The 23445-nt window shown below is 40.5% G+C and overlaps 1 protein-coding gene across 5 annotated transcripts in view; it reads left to right on the top strand.

Moving 5' to 3' along the window:
* LOC140465848 (acid-sensing ion channel 2-like) overlaps window positions 1–23445 on the top strand; it is a 1252445-nt gene that overhangs the window by 1119026 nt on the left and 109974 nt on the right. The gene's annotated exons all lie outside the window — the stretch shown is intronic.

The following is a 23445-nucleotide window of genomic DNA, read 5'->3' as shown; positions in this document are numbered from 1 at the left end:
GACTCTATGATTCTATAACTCTTCAATCAGCACATCCCACCCAACTCCCCACTACACAAATCATCCACCTAACTGCTAATTACCCACCCCCTCGAGTAGCTTGATCTTACAATTCCCCAGATTGTACCCTTGGCTTCCCAACTCCTAACCGCCTGACTATCCTGGACTGAACTGACTTCACCAGCCCCCTCAGCAATTTGATTACACTCCCAATAATCCATTAAATGCCAAACTGACTTGATTATCCTCAACCAACTACACACCTCACCCAACCACCTTAACCACTTACACACCAACTCAACTATATACCCTATCCACTCACCTACGTTACCCATCTACCAGCTCATCCACATTACCCATCTATCCATTTACTCATCCATTTGCTGATATTCAAAGTGGATCTTTAAACATATTGGACAGAAGCTAGTGCCATAGAAAGCACTGCGCCCCATCTTACCTGACTCCATTTTGCTCTGACAGAGTTCCCTGATGAATGCATACATTTAAGAACATAAGAACTAGAAGGAATATCAGTTCCTTTAGCCTCCTCCATTGTTTAATATAATCATAGATTATCTCATCTTGGCCTCAACTCCACTTTCCTGCCCACTCCCCATAACCCTTTACGATGTTACTAGTTAAAAATCAGTCTACCTCTTGCTTAAATTTCTGCAGTGTCTGTGTCGGGTCAGGGGAGTTTTCAAAAGCAGCACTGCTTTGACTGTCAGCAGTGCTGCTCAGAGGATCTGGGTCAATCTGTGCATCACTACCACTTTCTGAAATAACCAGCAGAGTCTTTGGTGTAGAACTAGAATTGCACTGCATTCATGTCACTGCATTCCACACAAGTGCAACTTGCTATTACAACTTCCAATTACCAGGAGCTTTCAGATTTGATTGTTTGCTTCGTATTTCTGTTCTCTTAAATAGAAAAATTGTTTTCACACTGAGAGCGCAATTACAAGTACTTCACTTCAGTTTTGTAGTGATGGCATGTGAATAGTGAGGTACTTCTGTGTTTGGACACAAATTGACAGGCATTTCTTAATGTAATAACCCATTTGAGATCACTCTCCTTCATAGTCATTCAGAGCTGGCTGACGCACTGAACCATCCAGAGAACAGTGTCTGCAACAAAAGTCAAAAACAACAACTCACATTTATATCATGCCTCTAGCATAGGAAATCGCTGTTAGTCACTTCTCAAAAATGCAGACAAAAGTGGACACAGAGACACAAAGCAAATATAGGAAAAGTGACCCACAACTTGGTCAAATAAATAGATTTTAAGGAGCAGTTTGAAAGAAGGGAGGACATGACAGAGGAAATATTTTGGGAGGGAATTCCAATGTTGTACCTAAACAGCTAAAGATGTAGCCCCCACTTGGCAAGGGCATGGTGTGGGTAATGTATGGAAGGCACTGAACCAACACAGGGTGCTGGGGTGGTGATAACAGTTGCAGAAACACAGAAGGACAAAGCCATCAAGAGATTTAACCATAAAGCTGTGAGTTTTAACTTGGAAACCCTGGGGAACCAGTATGTAATGTAGGCCAAAAAGGAAAGAGGTGATATGGGAGCAGGGTTTGGTGCAGAATAGGATATGGGTTTTGGACAAACTGAAATTTATGGATGATGGGAACAACAAGCAATCAGGGGACCATTGGTTTCAGCAATAACTGGGCTGATGCAGGAATGAAGGCGTGAAATGTTACAGGGTTTTAAGTTGTGATGATGAGGATACGGGGTTGGAAGCTGAGCATGGTAGATAGAATGCTGCCGTTATAAGTGTGTCATGAGAATATTAACAATAAGGACAATAGTTCACCCCAAAGAATTAATATTGAAGGTACGGAACAGTCTGTTTTCCCATAGATTACTTTGTGGAAATTGTGGCTCATCCAGGACAAGGGAAAACAATCTGACAGCAGAAAGGTCATGAAAGAGTCAAGATTTGTATTAAAGAAGTGGAATTAAATGCAGTCAGCACAATTGTGGAACCTGTCCTTCTGTTTTTAATTATACATTACCAAGGAGCAGTGTTCAGATCTGGAAGAGGACAGCATCGAAGGATATAAGATAACAGTGTTGGGGCAGGAAGAAAAGTTTTTTTTAAACACAATGGATAAGATTTCCCCATTTGTGGTTTAAGTGTAGTGGTGGTGAAACTTCATGGCATCATGTCCTCCATGGCCAAAGGTGAATTTTCTGATATAATCTTCCAATTTTCACCTGATCAACCATGAGGCTGGACATGTTACCTAGCAACCATTGAACTGGAAGTGCTTCCCGATGTCGGGACCTTCCAGTTTACACTCCTCTGGCACCATATTTAAAACTTAATTGCACACACTTTAAACATTGCAAGCCAGGAGCTGTCAAATTGCATTGCTCGATCCTGAAAACATCTCAGAGAAAGCTAAGTCCACCTCCCCCCACCCCACCACTTCCAGGACAGAGAGCTGAATGAGGTAATGGACAGGAAGTGTTTCCTGATGACCACCAAAGGAGACCACACTAACAAACCAAACAAATCTAACCAGAAATTAAGCGGTGGTGATGGCCTAGTGGCATTATTGCCACTATTGCTATTAATCTGGATATCCAGGTAATATTCTGGGTATCTGGATTCAAGTCCCAAATGGTACAGTTAGAATTCAGTAAAAATCTGGAATTAAGAGTCGAAAGCTGACCATGGAACCATTGTCAAAAGAAAACCTATCTACTTCACTAATGGCGTTTCAGAAAGCTGACTCCCATCCTTACCAGGTCTGGCCAACATGTGACTCCAGAGCCACAACAATGTGACTGATTCTTAACTTCTCTCTGGGCAATTTGGAATGGACAACAAATGCTGTTCAGTGTATTGATGCCCATATCCTGTAAATTAAGAAAGGGGGGAAAAGAAAGGTCAGCATAGGTCAGCACTGCGCTCCACATCTAAAGGGACATCCAGAAATGCCACAAGGTGATCAATGATCTTCTGCATTCTACAAGGGTATGTGCCACATCGCCTCTCTGTTCCCTGTTACTCACAGGGCCAGCACTCCCTGTAATCTGCCACTGCACATGCATCTTACCAGGAGGTAGTAGTCTGCAATTCTCAGTATAGCATGGATCAGTTCCATGTTTAAAGGCTTACGTCTAGTTCAACCCCCCCCCAAAGTACTAATAATCCCAGTCCTCTGTATTTCCTACTCATTCATTGGGGAGACCTCACCAGCTCTCCTGCTTATGCACACTCAATAAGTCTTAACAGCAACATGACTGATTTATCTGTACTCACCCCTTCATCAGTAGGACTGATCATGTCCTATTCCCTTGATTGTCTATGGTAGTATCCCTTGAATGTCTGCGTTTCCACATCAGGCCACAAATGACTTTTCCCATTTGACTTTCACATATCACCACTTGCTTGAAGCACTTGCAGTGTGTTTGTCACACAAGCTGCTGGTACATGCTGCAGCTCAAATGCTGATGTGACACAGTGTCGTATGATGATATGTCCACCTCTATCTGACTGAAAGATTGACTGTTCAGAGCTCCCCACTGTGACAAGCTACCTGCAGTAAAAGTCCAGCTAAACTGCAGAGATTGGCAGCATGCCATTCAGTGACAAAGTTGCTGTGTGCTCAGAAAGCATATGAAGCTGATAGAGGCTGGCAGCCTCCAAGTAAGTGCTAAATGAGTAAGTGCTAAGAAAGCAAACTTAGAAGCCATAAGATGTATTTGTCTAGGTCAGCACAAAAGGTTCCGAGGCAAGCATATGAGATGCATGGCTGTCTCTGAACATAAAGTCACCAGGCAGAAGCATAATAATCGTAGGTGACTATCAGTACTAAAGAAAAATATAGAAGTCCGAGAGTGATGGCTGCATTGGTCCATGGTCTAGTGAGGCTAGGGATTTGCCAATAGAGAGTTGCTTGGGTGAAGGGTGGAGGAGGATATGTTCCTTGGAAATAAAGTCATTGCCACGTTCGAGTAAGATTTTAAAATCACTATTTAAGAACTTAGGGCAAATCGGGAATGTTTTCTCGATATTGAGAATCTGATTTTCTTTCATCCACGCCATGTTTTATCAGCATCCTCACCATTACGCTCGCCACATCACGGAAGGGACAATTCTGTCCTATATCTTGATTGCTTGATTTTAGTGAAGAGACAAAAGAGTTTGGGATTGTTCTCCTCAGAGTCAAAAAGGCTCAGAGGAGATTTAGTAAAGGTGTTCAAATTTATGCAAATATTTTGAAATGAGGAGGAACTGTTTCCATTAACCAGGTTCAATAACTAGAAGGATCTGATTCAAGATTATCAGCAAAACTCCAGGAGGAAATTGAAGAGATTTCTATTTTACTTTTAAGTTGTTATGATCTTGAATGCGCTGCCAGAAAGGGTGGCGAAAGTAGGCTTAATAGGGAATCTTAACAGAGAAATTGGATGCATGTTTGAAGTTTGGCCAGATGTAGGAAATGAGACAAATGGACAAACTCTGACTACATCTGTGCTGTTGAGTTCTATGATTTGAAGATTCTGAGCAATGATTTGATGGGTCATAGTATTGAGCTATTGGAAGCAAAAGAGAAAGATACTGTTACTTTTTTTTGTCTCTAGATGCTTCCGAGTTCTCTGTTTCAACTTACGCATATGTGCATAAATACAAATTGTGAGCAGTTGTAGGATATTCAGCCCCTCTAACCTGCTCCATCATTCGATAAGATCATAGCTAATCTGATTATGCCTTCAAACTCACATTGCTGACTGTACTTTTGACTCCCATCTTATTCAATTTTCATAGAATATAGAACATTGCAGCGCTGTACAGGTCCTTCAGCCCTCGATGTTGTCAACCTGTGAAACCAATCTGAAGCCCATCTAACCTGCACTATTCCATTACCATCCATGTGTTTATCCAACGACCATTTAAGTGCCCTTAATGTTGGCAAGTCCACTACTGTTGCAGGCAGGGCATTCCGTGCCCTTACTATACTCTGTGTAAAGAAGTTACCTCTGACATTTGTCACCCCTTAACTTAAAGCTATGTTGCCTTGTGCTAGCCATCACCACCCGAGAAAATATCCAATAAAAATATTTAACAAACTTCTTTCTTCACTTTCTGGGGAATAGCGTTCTTTAGACTCTTAGCCCTCTGGAGAAAACATTCCCCTTCAATCTTAAATGGAAGGACCTTATGTTTAAACCTTGTCTGTTTGTTCTCCTCTCCCACAAAGGGAAACATGCTTTCAACATTCACCCTGTTAAGTCCCCACATGATCTTATTTGTTTCAATAACATCATTCTTCTTTCTTCTAAACTCCAAGAGATAGCATTCCAAACTGTCCAACCTTACCTCATAAGGTAACCCCCCTCTAACCATCCCAGATATAATTTCAGTGAGCCTTTTCTGAATTGCTTCTAATGCATTTATATCTATTCTGAAATAAGGAAACCAAAACTGTACACAGTTCTCCAGAGGCTGCCTTGCTCTGTATGACTATAGAAAAATGACCCCATCTTTAAGTTCCATTTCTCTTGCAATAAACAACATTCCATTTCATTTCATACTCACTTGCATTCTGACTTTTTTGTCATTCATGTACAATGTATCTATGTTTTTTTCTAATTTTCCTGCCAAAGTGGACACTTTCACATTTTCCTACATTGTATTGCATCTGTCTTTTTTATTGCTGACTCACATGTTAAGAACTAGGCCAGATCCCCTCAAAACATTTCAAGAAAGTTTCTTTGGGTCCAGCAGCTTTTATAACCTGCTTGACTGCTTTCAGTGAATAGGCCAGATCAAGCCAAACCAGAGAAAAACTGGACGGGGAGAATTAGCCACTCCCCTTTCATTGTACAAGTGGTTTTTTTTTAACTCAAAAGTCTTTCATCTGAGGCAGTATCTGTTAGCTATAATTAGTTTGGCCTCAAACCCCATCCAAACCCAAGCCCAAACCCTGACTTTCCAAGTTTAGATTAAATTAGATTACTTACAGTGTGGAAACAGGCCCTTCGGCCCAACAAATCCACACCGATCCGCCGAAGCGTAACCCACCCAGACCCATTCCCCTATATTTATCCCTTCACCTAACACTATGGGCAATTTAGCATAGCAAATTCACCTAACCTGCACATTTTTGGTCTGTGGGAGGAAACCGGAGCACCCGGAGGAAACCCACGCAGACACGGGGAGAATGTTTTATTAGTTGTTTTAAGTAGGTATAATGTGGATATTCTAGGAGGGATACAGTTGGTCAAACCATTTAGTTGTAAACAAAACAATTTATTTGCAATATCACCAAATGAAACACAAACAAAAGAGAACAGAATACTGAATAACTTAACCTATCTGAAAGCCCAACATATCATCCAAACTTAATAATGCTATTCCAAATATTTGCAATAATTTGGCACAAAAGGTAAAATCAAACACTGGGTCTTACAGAAGAGATGTCAGAGAGGCAGGAGGTTCAGCATGGACCTGCTTCTTTGGGTCCAGCAGCTTTTATAACTTGCTTGACTCCTTTCAATGAATAGCCAGACCAAGCCAAACCAGAGAAAAGCTGACTTGGGAGAACTGGCCACTTCTCTTTCATTGTACAAGTATTTCTTTTAAATTCAAAAGCCTTTTAACTGAGGCATAATCTGTTAGCTATAATTAGATTGGCCCCAAAACCCATCCAAACCCAGACTTTTTGGAACCTGTGTTTTTACAATCTCCTGAGAAAAAAACAGAGTTAACCTTGTTAAAGGAGAAACATCTTCACACTTCCCCTCTTTAAAAAAATGAACCATCAATATCCAAAATGTCTTCATATTAAAACCCCATTCATTCTAAACTGTTAGTTCTCTAAAACACACTGACCTATACATTGCATTGACTATTCTGCTTCAGTCTGTTTTACTCCTGCCACTGAACGCCTCCATATTTCATCCAAGTCTTGACAATGTGTCAGTAATCACGTTATCTCATCCTGCCACATGCACAATTTTCAAATTGAACGGCAGTAACAACAAGCTTGATCTAAACAGTCTGGCATTTTTGTTCTTAAATTTCTCCACAGACTTCATTGGGTTATGATCAGTGTATATGCTGGTCTCAGTTACGTTACTAATAATATAAATATTGAAATGTTGTACTACCAACACCAAGCTCAAAATCTCCTTCTCGCCTGTTGAATATTTCTGCTGATGAATGTTCAACTTCCTGGAGAAATACCCGATTGGTCTTTCTATTTTGTCGTCGTCTTCCTGCAGGAGCACAGCACCGATACCCACATCACTTGCATCGATAGCAACCTTGAATTACTTTATGTAATTAGGTGCAGCCTACACTGGGGCAGTGGTTAACACAGCTTTCAGGCTGTCAAATTTCTTCTGACAGTCCACTGTCCACTGAAACTTCTTGCCTTTCTTTAGCAATGCAGTGAGCGGAGCAGCCACACTGCTAAAATGTAGTATGAATTTTCAATAAATACACTCAATCCCAGGAATCACTGCTCTTTTTGTTGAAGGTATGGGAAACTCCCTAATTACCTTTGTTTTTGCATCCTGTGGGGCTATTTGTCCACACCCAATAACATGGTCCAGGAAGATGACTTGGGCTTTGGCAAGGTCACTTTTAGCCAGGTTTATCACCAAGTCTGCCTTCCAAAGTTGATTGAACAAGTCTAATAAATGTTGCAAATGTTCCTTCCATGTGTGACTAAAAATCACCAGGTCATCAATGTATAAGACACAATTGGTAATCCAGAAATGACCTCATAGGTTAGTCTCTGAAATGTGACTGGCACATTTTTCATACTAAATGGCATGACTTTAAACTGATACAATCGATTCGGCGTTATGGAAACCGAAGTTACCTTTGCTCTTTCTGACAAAGGAACCTGCCAGTATCCTTTGAGCAAGTCCAAAAAAGAAATATAGGTTGCTTGTCTCACCTTTTCAACACAGTCTTCCAAATGCTGAATCGGAAAAAATATCAGTCTTTGTAACACATTGACTCTGTGACAGTCCACACATAACCGTTGGGTACCATATGGTATGGCACCATTACTATGTATGAGCTCCAGTCACTGTAACTCACTTTGATTATGTCGTCTTGGATTATGCATTCGGTCTTCTTTTGAACCTGTGCCAAATTTAGAGGATTATGTCTATAAGGATGGTGCTTAATTGGAACCGCATCTCCTATATCTACATCATGCATAATTAGTTTAGTACATCCCAACTTATTTCCACATATATCCCCGTGTGATAGTAATAACTCTTTCAGGACATTTCAATTTTCCTATGGAAGGTAATTCAATAATTTATTCCAATTTTTGACAACTTCCTCATTGTTCAATTTAATTTGTGGAATGTCCAATTCAGAATCCTCTGAACTTGGTTCTTCACTCTGTGTTGTAACCAATAACAAAGACTCCTTTGGTTTTCCTTCCCTGTCAAAATCTCTGTTGAGCATATTCACATGATGCATTCTGTGAGATTTCTTTCTTTTTAGAGTCCTTATCAAATTGTTCACCTCACTCAATTTCTTTTCAAGTTGACAAGGTTGACTAAACCCTTGCTTTAAAGGTTCACCTATCACTGGAAGTAACATTAACACCTTACCCCCGATAGCAAAATTGCAAGTTTTTGCTTTCTTGTATGCTTCCAGTTTCATTGTATGCTGTGAGACTTTTAAATACTTTCTAGCCAACTTCCCTGCTCTGTTCATTCATTTCTGAAAATTTGATACATAGTCCAAATACGCGGTGTCTGAATTCTGACTAATCAATTTCTCCTTAAGCAATTTTAGGGTCCCCTCACTTTGTGCCCAAAAGCTAATTCAAATGGACTGAATTTGGTCAATTAATTTGATGCATCTCTGATCGCAAAAAGTACAAATGGAATTCCCTTATCCCAGTCATTTGGATAGTCTTGACTATAAGCCCTCAACATGGTCTGCCACTTCTCCAGCACGCCCTGCAGCTCTGGATGGTACACAGTAGATTTGAATTGTTTTATTCTGAAGTTGTCCATGACTTCCTTGAATGATGTTGATGTGAAGGCTGGCCCTTAATCTGATTGTAGCTCTGTAGGTAGTCCGTAACTGGTGAAAAGTTTGAATAATTCCCCTACAATCCTTTGAGCTGTGATCTTGCGTGATGGAATGGCCTCTGGAAATCTAGTGGATAAATTCATTATAGTTCACAAATACTGATTCCCACTTTTTGTATTAGGTAGGGGACCTCTGTAATCAGTTAAGACACTTGTAAAAGCTTCCTCGAAAACAGGAATGGGTTTTATTACAGCCTGTGGTATTCCAATTACCTGACATGTCTGGCAAAATTCAACTATATCCTTGTGCAGTCCAGGCCAGTAAGAATGTTTTTCTATTTTAGTTTGTGTTTTTCTCACTTCTAGTGGTAGCTTGTGGGTCACTCACAACACCTCCTTTCTATAGCCCAGTGGCAACACTATTTGATGAACTTCTCATCTGCCTGAATATGTGATCATCTCCACTTCCTCATTAAGACATCGTTTTTAAGATAACAACAATTCAGAGATACGTTTGGATCCTTTTCCTGTGTTTGGCTTTTGATGCAATTGCTTTAAGTTTTCATTTTTCTTCTGAAGCTCAGTTAATTTATCTGAGTTAAAGATGCCTGTTGTGTCATCTGTCTGCTCCTGGTTTGTGTCAATCATCTAATCAAACAGGGTCTCCTGTAAGAGAATCGACGTTTCGGGCATAAGCCCTTCTTCAGGCATGAGGCTGGTGTGCCAAGCTGGCTGAGATAAAAGGTAGGGGGGAGGGAATTTGGGGGAGGGGCGCTGGGAATACGATAGGTGGAAGGAGGTGAGGGTGAGGCATGGGATGAATGTAGATTTCTTCAGCTTCCTGATTTCCCCTCCCCCCACCTTATCTCAGTCCCAACCCTCAGATTCAGCACCACCCTCTTGACCTGCAATCTTCTTCCCGACCTCTCCACCCCCACCCCCTCTCCGGCCTATCACCTTCACCGTCACCTCCTTCCACCTATCATATTCCCAGCGCCCCTCCCCCAAATTCCCTCCCCTCTACCTTTTATCTCAGCCCGCTTGACACACCAGCCTCATTCCTGAAGAAGGGCTTATGCCCAAAACGTCGATTCTCCTGCTCCTCGGATGCTGCTTGGCCTGCTGTGTTTTTCCATCACCATATTTTTCAACTCTGGTACTCCAGCATCTGCAGTCCTCACTTTCTCCTAGGGTCTCCTGTAATTCCACTTCAGCTTCCTTAATTATTCCCTCTGATCACTCCTGTTTCAACTGGTGACTTTGTGACTTCATTACCACACAATCAGGAAAAATATGCATCCTGCAATAGTTCAGTTGCCTGGGTTTCCATTGGCTTTTCAACCACAGTAGGTAGCAATCCTGTCAGTGAATCAGCTATATCCTTAGCAAGGACACATTGTATTCCTGGAGGTGAGTGTTTGTCCAGTACTTCTCCACTCTTCCCTGGAAACTATAACTTCACTCTACAGCATTGAGCACTTCTTGTCTCACCACTAGCACTTTTTCTGGCAATAGTCCGTCAGAGGTACGTATCTCCTCATCTGTCAGCATTACAGATTGAGGGGATCCTGTATCTCTTACTATTGTAACCCCTTTACCTGCTGCTCCTGGCCTCTGTGAGTAAACTTTACCTTCGCAGCTGGGTGATTTAAGAAGATCTGGCAATTCCTCCTGAACCATCCTCCGACCAGCTTGTACATTCCGGTGCAGCTTTCTAGCCTCCACTGTGCTTTCCATTACCACTCCAACAAAATTCACTGGTTTATCCTGCTTTCATACATCTGGCTCCCCAGTGCTTTTCCTAACCCACCTAACACTGTGATTTTATGTGGCCTACTTTATTGCAGTGAAAACACCAGAGCTTTTTAACTTCTCTTTCCCCTTCAACGGTTTCCTTTTTACCCTGTGGTAAGTTATCCTCATGCTCTTCACCAAGATCTACATTTCCCTTTCCACATGAGGATTTCTCTTTTCCCCAATTTCTATCCCTCATGGATTAAAACTGATATGATTTATGGTCCAACTCATAACCATGAGCCATTTCAGCTGCCAATCTTGCCATGTTAACTCTCTACTCTTCCATATGAGTTTTACTACTTCAGAAAGTGAATTTCTGAACTCCTAAGTGCCAATTTCTGAAGTTCAAGCCGTCTCTCTTTCATCCTTTCCTTTCTCTCCTTTCCTCTCTCTTCTCTCTCTCTCTTTCTCTCTCTTTGTTCTGCTGAAGTAATTTGTTTTTCTTTTCTTTTTCCTCTGCTTTTACTTGTAATTTGTTGTCTTTTGCCTCTAACTCAAGCTGCTTCATTCTCAATTAAATTTAGCCATCTCTAAAGATTCTGATGGCATTTCCAGCAAATTTAAATGCTGAGCTGTTGCTGTAATTATATCTCCTTTCCTCAGGGAAGGACACAGCTCCAGCTCCAGCTTGTCTGCTAATTCCAACAGCTTGGCCTTAATCACCTTTTGCAAAACCCCCAAGGTCATTTCTTCCACCCCCAGAAAACTTTTGATGTCTCTAAGAGCCATTTCTATTCCAAGCACTGTTTAAACCAACTGAATTCAACACTCGGAACAAAAGACACTGACACCTACCACTCACTCTCTTCAAGTCCAATAACCCTAATCCCAATTTGGAACTATAGAACAAATCCTGGATGAGCCCCCAATCTGATCTGGACCAAACCAGACCCTTTCAAAACATTTCAAGAAAATCGCTCAGGCCCTGACTTTGCTAGTTGTTCTAAACAGGTGTAACACAGATATTCTAGGAGGGATACAGTTCATCAAACCATTTGTTTTAAACAAAACAGAATTTATTCACAATATTACCGAATGAAACACAAACAAAAGAGAACAGAATACTGAATAACTTAACCTATTTGAAAGCTCAACAGATCATCCCGAGTTAATGATACTGTTCAAAATAATTGCAACAATCCCCATAAACATGCCTTGGCAAAAAAGGTAAAATTAAACACAGGATCTTACAGGAGAGACATCAGAGAGAGAGGAGCATCAGCATGGACCTGCTTCTTTGGGTCCAGCAGCTTTTACAACCTGCTTGACTGTTTTCAGTGAATAGTCAGACCAAACCAAACCAGAGAAAAGCCGAGCTGGGAGAACTGGCCACTCCCCTTTCATTGTATGAGAGTTTCTTTTTAAACTTGAATGCCTTTTGTCTGAGGCAGTATCTGTAAGCTATAATCAAAATGGCCCCAAAATCTATTCAAACCCAGACTTTTTGGAACCTGTATTTTTACAACCTTCTGAAAAAAAAAGACAATGTAATCTTGTTAAAGGAGCAGCATCATCACACACATAAACTATCTGTATCACTTTTCAGACTCTTTATGTCTTCTTCACAACTTACTCTTCTGCAAATCAAATTTATACATGAGGTCCTTTCTCCTCTTTCTTCTCCTGTTTCTTTACAAAAGCAATAAACTTTCACTTCACATACTTTTTTCTGGTCTCTTGTAATGTTGTGTAGTTATTTGTTATGGGAAACCATAATTGTAACTGAGCAGTAAATGCATCAACAGTAAAGCAGGAGCACGTGCTCTGGCAGTTTGGACATTGGGTAAATCTACACCATGTCATGACTAATTTTCGAATAGTAACCTTTAATATGGTGTCAAATGTCTTCTGGAAACTCAAGTACAGTATGTCCTCTGATTCCCCTTTATGTTGCATACGTTTTGCTCAAGTAAATCTGATGAAACAGTCAAAATTTCCCTTTTGCAAAACCAGTTTGACATTGCCTAGTTCCAGCAGGATTTTCAAAATGCGTTACAACAATCTCCCTTATAATCAGATTCCAGCATTTTCCTGTGACAGATATTAGACAAATCAGCCTACATTTTTCAGCTTTCTTTCTCCGTCTCTTCTGAAAGTGAGGAATCACATTTCCTATTTTCTAATTTAATGACAGCTGTATAAAATCTGAAGATTTATGGAAAATTGATTCCAATGCATTTACTTCCTCAGCAGCCCCTTCTTTTAAGACCATGAGATGATATCCATCAGGCCTAGGGAAATTTTGTCATAATCATGTTCCTTTTTCTTAGTGACTGTGATTGTTTTAATTTCTCCACTCCCATTTATGTTCTAATTTGGAATTACTTTGAGACAATTTTGCATCTTCATCAGCGAAGGCATATACCAAGGGCTGAATTTCATAAGGGCCTGCGCAATGTAGGCTATGATGAAATGCATACAGAACTGGGGCAACAAGGGTACCATGCCCAACTTGACACTGAAATCACCTTGCTCCATCTTTTGTGGTTCCCAAGTTTTCAAGTGACAAGTTTATATTACATTTGAGATTCTATAATGAAATTACACCATCACAGAAAAATATTAGCAAGAATTTGGAAAGCTTTATGAACCCATGTGCAATGATAGGCATGGAAGAAATCTTTATTCCAGACATAATTGGATTGGCAGTAAAAGAGTCAGCAAGGATATTGGTGATGTTTAATGTGAATCGAATTTTGGAGATCATTACAGGCAGCCTAATTGCCGGATCATGACAAAGGATCAATAGTTGTTGTAGTACGTTCATTCTAACAACATTCGACTGTTTGGAAGTGTGAATTATAAATGTCAGCATAATTTGACTTGTGTCAAATCAAAGATGGCTGCCACATTAGTCTGCTCATTACTGAGTTAACTTTATGATTGGATTGAAAGTATTAAATATGTGTAACAATTTTAATATTTGCCCAAGGAAAGCTTTCCTGTGAGATACTTTATTTTTCCAGTCCATTGTTCTATAAATCTCGTTTGATATTGCCTGCTTTTGAAAACCGATAAATTATTAATACCTTCCTTTCCACCAACAAGTTAGAATGCTTGCATGTTATATCATATTGACAGCAGATTATTTCCTGAATTTCATGAACACTCTGTTTGGGGCCATAAGGCATCATTTGCAAAGTTTTTTTTATTCTGAAATCTTTCTTATATTTGACTTGAGTGGTCAGAACTGTGCATTTTGACAGAAGTGTCACACAGGAGAGCTGTTGTCTCCCAGCAACATGATATCTTCCTACTAATTATAAAGATAAGGCTTTTCCTAAACTTTCAGCATCAATTTCAAATCCACACATCACTAGCAGATCACTCCTCGTTATATGGGATAATGAGAGAGGTAGCAGTAGCAGTACCTCTACATGTTGCTTTTGAGTAACAGGTGGCAAACAACTTCCAAATCTTATATTGCTTTGAAGTTAATCATGGAAATATTGTGAAATTGATGATTTGCTCTATCTCTTTATCAATTTTTCAAGTGGAGAGCTCAAAATAGATAGAGAGAGAGAGACTCACTCTAATTGTCCATTAAATACCTTAGGGATGAACTGTAAACATGTGACAATGTTTAAATGTGGAGTTTATTCTTTACTAAATACTGGGTGGTCAGAACATCAGTACTGCATCAATCATTATTTCATTATAATTGCCTGTCCTGTTGAGAGATTATGAAACATTTCCTGAGTGACCTTGAAAAGTTGACTATTTACTAGATGCTTAAACAGATTGTTTAAATCTTACCATGACAAGAGTTCGACCTTACAATTCACAATCCAAACACGAATTTTAATTGCACACATTCTTGTGATGGGTTTTGGATGATCGATTTTCTGTCTTCTTTGAAATCACATAGAATCCAGGGAGAGCTAGCTGTTTGGATACAACATTGGCTTGATGTTAGGCGAGAGAGGGTGGTGGTGCAGTGGTGCTTTTCATATTGGAGGCCTGTGATCAGCAGTGTGCCACAAGGATCGGTGCTGGGTCCACTGTTTTTCATTGCTTATATAAATGTGAATATAGGAGGTATGGTTAGTAAGTTTGCAGAGGGTTATCTCAGATTCTAACAGGACCTTGATCCGAAGGGCTGAAGAGTGCAGATAGAGTTAAAATAGTTTCTTAAATGTTCCTGAGTTACAATTTTATTTAATTTCATTGAAACCCTCCAAAGTCTTTGATTTTAAACAGTAACTTTCGGGGAGTTCCAGATGTAAAGGAATTGCCTAGCAGAAAATTCAATGTCTCAGACAATTTCTTCAGAGTTTTCTGCAATGTGGATTCTGCAAGGTCTCATTGAACCCCTTCCACCTACATTGGAATAATGGCTGTCTGCACAGTGGAGAATCCAGGCCAATGTACCTGTGAAGCCCTTTGGGATGTTTCATTCCATTGCAAGTGCTCTGTAAAGATAAATTGTTAATTTGGTTCCAAGTTTCTAGTTTGGAAAACAAAAGTTTCTCATTTTGTATAATTAGATACTCAGGATGAGTCTTTTGAAGCAGCCAATCAGTAGAAGTTATCCTCCTGTGACACTGATCCTTACATTGTAGAGGGAAAAACTCCTTACTGAGCTGGTTTTCACCACCTCCTAGCAACTGACAAATGGCGATGTTTTGGAAGAGCATTATTCAGCAAAATCTGCTAAAAGGGTTTATGCGAGGGAGGAAGGTAAATACAATCCAGGAATAAATACTTACAGGGATCTGATTGACGTGGGCTATCGCTAGTTGTGTGGCAGAATCAGGCACCCAATGCAGTGAGGACGATTTCGATATCAAGAGCAACTTGTTCCATCGTTTCTGCTCTACACAAGTGGCATGGTGAGGTTCTCACTGGGCAGCAGCAAGATGCCATTTGACAGGGATTAAGACTTTGTTAAACACCTTGTCAGTGCAACAACTCACCTCACCTCATTAATATTCTCGAATCTTACCAAACTCACCTAACAAGGTCAGCATTGGGAAAATCTGGAATGGAAGCCAGAGCAGGTACTGGACGGATTCAACTCGGCACTTGCTCTAAACAACGTCCATGTTGAAAACCGAGCACCAAGATCTCAGGGCACACTCCGTATTGCTGCCAATGCTAAGGTGGTCCCTGCTGCACTGAGTGTCCTATTCTGCCACACACACCCCACATCCATAGACATTGATGTTTGGCATGTATCAGCCTCGATGAATACTCATTGCACTTCTCTGATCTGCTTACAGAACACTTCTGCACTTCAGTGGTACCCCCTAGGCTGCACCAGGAATTCTCATTGAAATGCTGCTGCACGAATACTTGTGCACTCAGTGACACAAACCAAACTGGTCGACTGGACCAGGCTGCATCTCCATGCTCTTTGCTTGCTGTTGTAGCACTCATTTACACTGAACCTACCTGGATACTCACAGCATCCCTGTCTTGCATTGCCTCCTCTTGCCTTTTTGCAGTATGCTTCCTTAACCAGAGATATCAGGCTCACAGTACTGCTGCGTTGCAATGCTCTTTTACACAGTCACAAGGTCAGGACGCTTGTGATTGTTAATAGCAGGCGTTAGATAGCCTTTTCTCAGGGGATGCTAAGTTAAGGGCAGACTCTGAGACCAGCTCCTTCAAAATCCCAATGAGCAAGTGCTTCTCTGTAGGGAAGGTTCAGGACAATGAAAGAATCCTGACTCCTGCTTCCTGCCCCATCGAATGGGTATCTTGTGCAGATTAGATACCACAGCTTTATGTGGAGACAAGAATTGGGGCAGGACTGGCAGGTGAAAAAGTACAATTCTTTGTTGTAATTTTCTATCATTCACATCAGTGACACAGAATGTTAAGCCAGGTTCTGATGGACAACTGAGGAAAGCAACATCCTCACAATCCTTTTTAAAAAAGTTTTTTGTTGCAGCAAACATCCCCAATACAAGTTGATATTCTATTTTGCACAGTATAGGATACAAGTTTGCCAAAAAAACAGATGTGGAATGAACTGCAGACCGTAATTTGCCCCGGGTTGACCTGAGGCCGGTATGCAATTCCTACTTCAATGAAGCATTCAAAATCACGTTAGTATAGATTAAAAAAAAGAACTCAATTCTGCTCAAGGCTTTTTTTCAAAGTTGCCCTGTGGTGAGAATACAAAATATCAAATTAAAAATTTAGGTCAGCTAATTAAAAGCCGCATAGAACCATTTTGTGTTGTTATGAAAGCATTACAATTCAGTTTATCTAATTAAAATAGAGCATTCAGCAGACACTTCACACAAGGGTGTCATGCATTGTTAGAAATGATTATTTATTCTGCAGGTCACACATGTTCGATTATGACACAAACATCACCCTTATAACAAAACAACCTGCATGTCATTCTGATCAGGAGGAATATACTGATTCCTCTCTCTGTCCTACTCCTCCACTGGTCACACAAAATTTTATATTTAAAAAGGGAGGTGAGATTGTCATCTTATGTATTTATATTCAGACTATAAGTAACTCTTTCAGAAGTTAGTCAGAAATGGATCATTAAGTAACAAGTAAAAAAACTACAGACTTTGTTGCAAAAAACAATGTGAAAATTAATAACAAAACTTTTAAACTGCGCAACTACACACAACAATCCTTCCTGGAAACTCGCACACACAAGTAAGGGGAAAAGACATCTGCACAGAGTTATCTTAAAAATACTTTAGGCAAATAACAGTTAAATTCAGGAAAAAGAATTATTCACAGGTTGACCAAGTGTTGGCCTGCAGCCAAAGCCTCTTTGCACAAACGGTGTTGGTACTGAGTTGTTCCCTTGGTTTGGTTACGACTGGTTGAAACTGTTCTTCTAAAGTCAGTTGTGCAGACCCAAAATTGTCCCGGTCGGAGCCTCACGCTTGTAATAGCGAAACCCTCCAGTGAGCTTTCAACTCTCATACTTTAATGTTCCATAGTGTACAAACAGTAATAACCTAAGTTAACATTTCAAATAACACATCTTCCTAACAAATGTATATAGTGCCTTTCACTATACAACTCCCAAAAGCTCTTTATTGCCAAAAAAACACCTTTTTTAAACATGTAATTATTGTGTAATGTGGATAATTACCCAAGAAACAGGGCAGACAATTCTTGCACAGTGAACTCCCAGAACCTTGAATTGTGATCTTGACCAGATAATCTAGTGATTTGGCTGAAAAATAAATATTGAGCAGAAGACCAAATAACTCAGTGGTCTTTCTACAGCATTGTTCTGTGGGAGCTTCTTCATCAACCTGTAAGAGTGGACAGGGCTTTGCTTTAACATGACCATTATTGGAAACACCTTGCAAGTCAGACCGCATCTGTCTTGGTGAAGAATCATCTCAACCTTAGTGCTTTCACTAGCAGTGAACTTGAAGGAAGGATGTGGCCTACCTGGGTACTGCCACTTTCCTGCCTCCACCAGAATTAATTCCTGTTCTATCACTAATTGAGGTCCTTAGGTGACCAGTTAAGGTCCAGTTAAAGACCTCATACCACAAGCCTAGGATTAACTCAGCCTCAGGCAAATCTGTCACCATTCAGCATACACATCGGGTCAGTTTGTGCTAGCTACCTGTCATTTGGAGTAGACAAGCAGAAGGCTGGAAGAACACAGCAAGCCAGGCAGCATCAGGAGGTGGAGAAGTCAATATTTTGGGTGTAACCCTTCTTCAGGACTGGGCTGATAGCTTCTATGCCATCACCAGCCTCACCATTGCCTGATCCACATGTGTGTGGATGCTGAAACCTCCTAGATACTCACCAGCCTCACCATTACCTGATTCGCATGTGTGAGTGCTGATACATCCTATACCAGCACAAGGTTCCACCTATCAATTCTGGTCTGTCCAGATATTGCCTGACCTGCTGTGTATTTCCAGCATGTTTTTGCTTTTATTCCACTTTTGCAATATTTACATTGTTTTGCCTTTTGCAAGGCTTTAATGCCCCATCTGAGATATGATGCAATGGGCATTTCCATAGTGCACCACTGGACTATCAGTTTGACATTTGCATTCACTTCTTGGAGCCAATCTTGAGTCCATTGCTTTCAGTGCCACCAACTGAGATCCAGCTGACCACCTCCGATTTGTACATAGCTCACTGCTAAACCCCAGCATTTTGGGCTTAATATAATGTGCATTGAATTCCCCTGAAGTGTGGCTACCAGTATAGAAGAGGTTAATTTCATTCAGAGCTGTACTGGAAATGGCAACAGAACCTCAAGTTTTAGAAAACTGTAAGATTCCACAGAGAATCTTTTCAACATACAACATCAGAAAACTGCAGCAATTCTTGATCGAAGATGCTTCTACCCAAATTGATATGGTGTTTCCAAATTGTCTCATTGCTGAAAGAGGCCAGTAGTTCTGTGCCATCTGTCCAAATGAGCATCCCACCTCATGCCATTTTTTTGCCTTCTCCACATAGCCCTGCACATCATTCCTTTTCAAATAATTATCTAATTCCCTTTTGAATGGTTGGATTGGACCTACATCCACCACACTCTCAGGCAGTACATTCCACCCATCGCATGAAAACTTTCAATCTCCCCTTTGCTTATGCTTCCTTTACTAATTACTTTAGATATGTATCCTCACAATCTTGAATCTTTCACGAATGGGAACATTTTGTTCCTGTTTAGTCTGTCCCAACATCTTATGACTTTGAATACTTTAGTTTTAAATGGTTTTGGGTTGTGGGTTTCACAAGCTAGGTCAGCATTTATTTCTCATCCCTGAAAAAGGTGCTACTTTGGGTGGCATGGTAGCTTAGTGGTTAGCGCTACTGCCTGATAGCACCAGGGAGTTCAGCTCGATTCCACCCTTGGACGACTGTCAGAGTTTGCACACTCTCCCCATGTTTGCATGGGCTTCTTCTCAATGCTCTGGTTTCCTCCCCAGTCCCAAGATGTCAAGGTTAGGTGGATTGGCCATGGGAAATGCAGGGTTACAGAAAGAGTGTGGGAAGTACAATAAAGGGTTGGGTCTGGGTGAGATGCTCCTCGAAGGGTTGATGTGGACTCAATGGGCCAAATGGCCTGCTTCCACTCTGTAGGGATTCTATGATTCTATGAGTCTTGGAAGACTCAAGTCGATAGGGTGTAAAAACACACATGCCGTGTTGTTAGAAAACAAGTTCCAGGAATTTCACCAAGTGGCAGTGAAGAGTTGGTCATATATTTCCACATGACAATGGTATGTGGCTTGGAAAGAAAATCACAGCGAGTGATGTTCCTCTGGATCTGCCACCCTTGTCCTCCTAAGTTATAGATGTTATGTATTTAGCAGGTAGTGCCAAGGGAGCCTCGGTGAGTCACTATAGGTGTATATAGGTGTATATATGGTACACACTACTCTCAGGATATGCTGGTGGTGAAGGGATTGAATGATGAAGACAGTGGCTGGCATGTCAATTGTAGTGAGCTGCTTTGTCCTGGATGGTGTCAAGCTTGCTGAAGTTTGTTGAAACTACATTTGTCCATGTAAATGGGGAGTATTCCATCACAACCCTGATTTGAATCTTGGAATTATTGAGCAGATTAAGAAGACAAGAGATGAGTTACTCACTGTACAGTCCTAAGTTTCTCACCTGCTCATATAGCAAAACCATTGGATTTGCCTGCTTTTTATAGATAGTATGTACTTTGACAATTTTCCACATTGCTGAGTAGATGCCAGTATTATAATTGTACTGGAACAACTTTGCTAGGAATGTGGCTAGTTCAGGAGCACAAGTCTTCAGTACTGTTGCCAGTATATTGTCAGGCCCTTTAACCTTTACATTATCAATTGGTTTTCGGCATTTCATGATAGCACATGGATTGAATTGATTTGGCTGAAGACTGGCATCTGTGATGCTGGGGAACCCAGGAGCAGGCTGAAATGGACCATCCACTCGGCCATTCTGGCTGAAGAACTTGCAACTGTTTCAACCTTGTCTTTTGCAATGATATGCTGGGCTCCCCCATCATTGAGCATGGCGACATTTCAGTTGATTAATAATTGAAACCCGCACCTCCATTCTAACTGATTGAAGATTTGAGAGCCATCTTATGTGTGTTCAAGTCATTTGCATGAGTTGTGTGACCCTTTGATCTCTTCCTTATAAATTCTGTGTCTAAGATCTTCCTTTCTTACTAACATCTAATGAAGGAGCAGCACTTTGAAAGCTAGCATTTTCAAATAAACCCATCGGTCTATGACTTGGTGTCCAATATTTTATCGAACGTGGTCAGTCTATTTTATTCTCTCCTTGGCGTAATGATTCCTATATTCCAAACCTTTGATCAATTATGTGACATTGATATATGTCCCACTGATTCATGCAAAATCCCACAAAGTGTCTTCTGATGTTTCATGCTTATTTGCTTCCCTGGACATGTCAGGGTCTGATATACAAGTGACACATTCCTGGATTGGGGTGCACATGCTCAGTGAACTGTAACTCTGATATAGCTGCATGGTGCCTGAGAAATAGGCTTTATGTGACCCAATTTCTCAGCCATGAAGTTTTATTCAGGGTCCTTCACCAGAAGCCAGTAGAATTCACAGCTAGCTGAGAACCTATAGCAAAATAAGTTGCAGGTTAAAAATCTGTACTACACAGAGCACTTAAGATATCTACATATTTGCTTTGCTGAATGAATCCTTTATAAAATATTTTGGAAAATATGTTTTCTTATAAGTACCCCCAGCAACAGAGCCACCTTCAGTGTGAATAGACACATTGCAGTCAGAATGCAGGAACATCTTTTTCTTTCCCATTTAGTAACAGGCCGTGCGACTCAGCAATAGCTAATCAATCAGCTTCATTTCTCACTTATTTCTGTGTGCTCTTATTGTGTCCATCAAGACTGTACAGTTCTTCAATCCAATTATATGATTCATGGTTTAAAATTCTTGTTTTGTGTGTAATATTGTTCCAGCTGTTGCAAAGTTTTCCCTGTAATATGAATGGAGCATAACAACAGCACCCAGAGGCATTATTGCAGAGCATTACTTGTGATGTTGCTATAAAATAAATAGGCCATTAAACATGCTACATTATTCAGTGCAGTTGAGTAACTCCAAATATGTGGATAAACCATATCATGAAGCTTTGCATGTTCTTCATAGCATTTACAATCAATCAAAGGTTTCTGAGAATCAAAGCTCAGGTGTGACAATAGCATTGTATGCCTCGTGCTTTCTGTGAGTACCTGAGAAAATGCACTTTCCCAAAACTGCTTCTCTGAACAGACATTGGTAATGAAGAAGCCAATAAGTAGAGACAGCTTTTTCAATGATAAATTACTATGTTGTAAAATAGATTTTGTAAGAAATTGAATCCAAGATCCAAATAAATATTGGGTAATGAGAACTTGTGAAAACAGAAACAAGCTGATTTAGAAAGTCATTGACGCACTAACTGTAAACATTTCTTTTTGACAAATTAAGAGTGTGGGAGTTCCAACTTGAACTGACAGCCTAATATATGGAGCTAGTGTATGACTCAACGGGTAATGTGAAGGTAGCAGTGTTCTCAAAAATCTGCTGCATTTGCCATTCCTGATGGTACATGTGGAGGGTTTGGAAGGTGCTGTCAAAGGAACCTTGACAATTTGCCGCAGTGCATCCTGTTTATGATACATATTGCGACCACTATGCATCAGTGGTAGAGAGCTGAACAGTGAAGTGGGCTGCTTTGTCCTGCAGAATGTTGAGCTTCTTGACTTGTATTTTGTAAGTGATGGAAAAGCTTTGAAGAATTAATGATGAGATACCTGCAGTAAAGGATCCAGCCTCTGATCTACTTTTATAACCACAATATTTAATTACCTTTCTGGTCAATACCATTCTGAAGGTGTTGATGGTGGCAAACTCAGTGGCAGTAATGCCTTTGAATGCCAACTTGTTAGATAAGTCTAGGTCGACAATTATTTGCCACTTTCCAGCTCATGCAGTGATGTTGTCCAGATTTTGCTTCTTGTGGCTATGGAATTCAGCAGTTTTGACAAAAGGTTTGCCAAAGGCTGAACTAATGTCTGGTGTAAAATGGACTCAGTGGGACTCAAACTGAATATTGAGAGTAAGTTTTAGTTAAGTAAGTGAAATAACTCCACAGTGGCGCCATCATCAAGTTCTATTTTCCATTTTGTTGGATAAGTGCTAATGTTGCAGCTGTACTGGAACTGCTTGGTTAGAGGTGCAGCCTGTTCTAGAGCACAGTCCTTCAGTGCTACAGCTGGGATGTTATCTTGATCTTTGAGCTTTTCAGCAATTTCTTGATATCAAGGAGTGAATTGAATTAGTTGAAGGTTGGCAGCTAGCGGACGCTGAGATTCATCACTAAGTTGGCACTTACAGCAAATGAAATTAACAACTACATCAGCTTTTTCTTGTGGTTGGTCCCTGTATCATTGAAGATGCAGATTTGCATTGAGCCACCTCCTCCTGTCAATTGTCTAAACCTCTCTCATTAAGCTGCATATGTACTTGTGTTCTGAGATGCATAGCAAGAAATATCTTTGTTAATATTGGCAGAATTGTTGTGGAGAGGCTGGGTCCCATTAACCACTGAATGAAAGCCTTTGTGGATTCACTGCTGTCTGGTGTTAGACCCTATTTTGACAAG

Source organism: Chiloscyllium punctatum, chromosome 42 (genome assembly GCF_047496795.1).
Source record: "Chiloscyllium punctatum isolate Juve2018m chromosome 42, sChiPun1.3, whole genome shotgun sequence".
NCBI lineage: Eukaryota > Metazoa > Chordata > Chondrichthyes > Orectolobiformes > Hemiscylliidae > Chiloscyllium > Chiloscyllium punctatum.
Note: the sequence above shows the minus strand (reverse complement) of the source record. Positions and strands in the feature narration are given on the sequence as shown.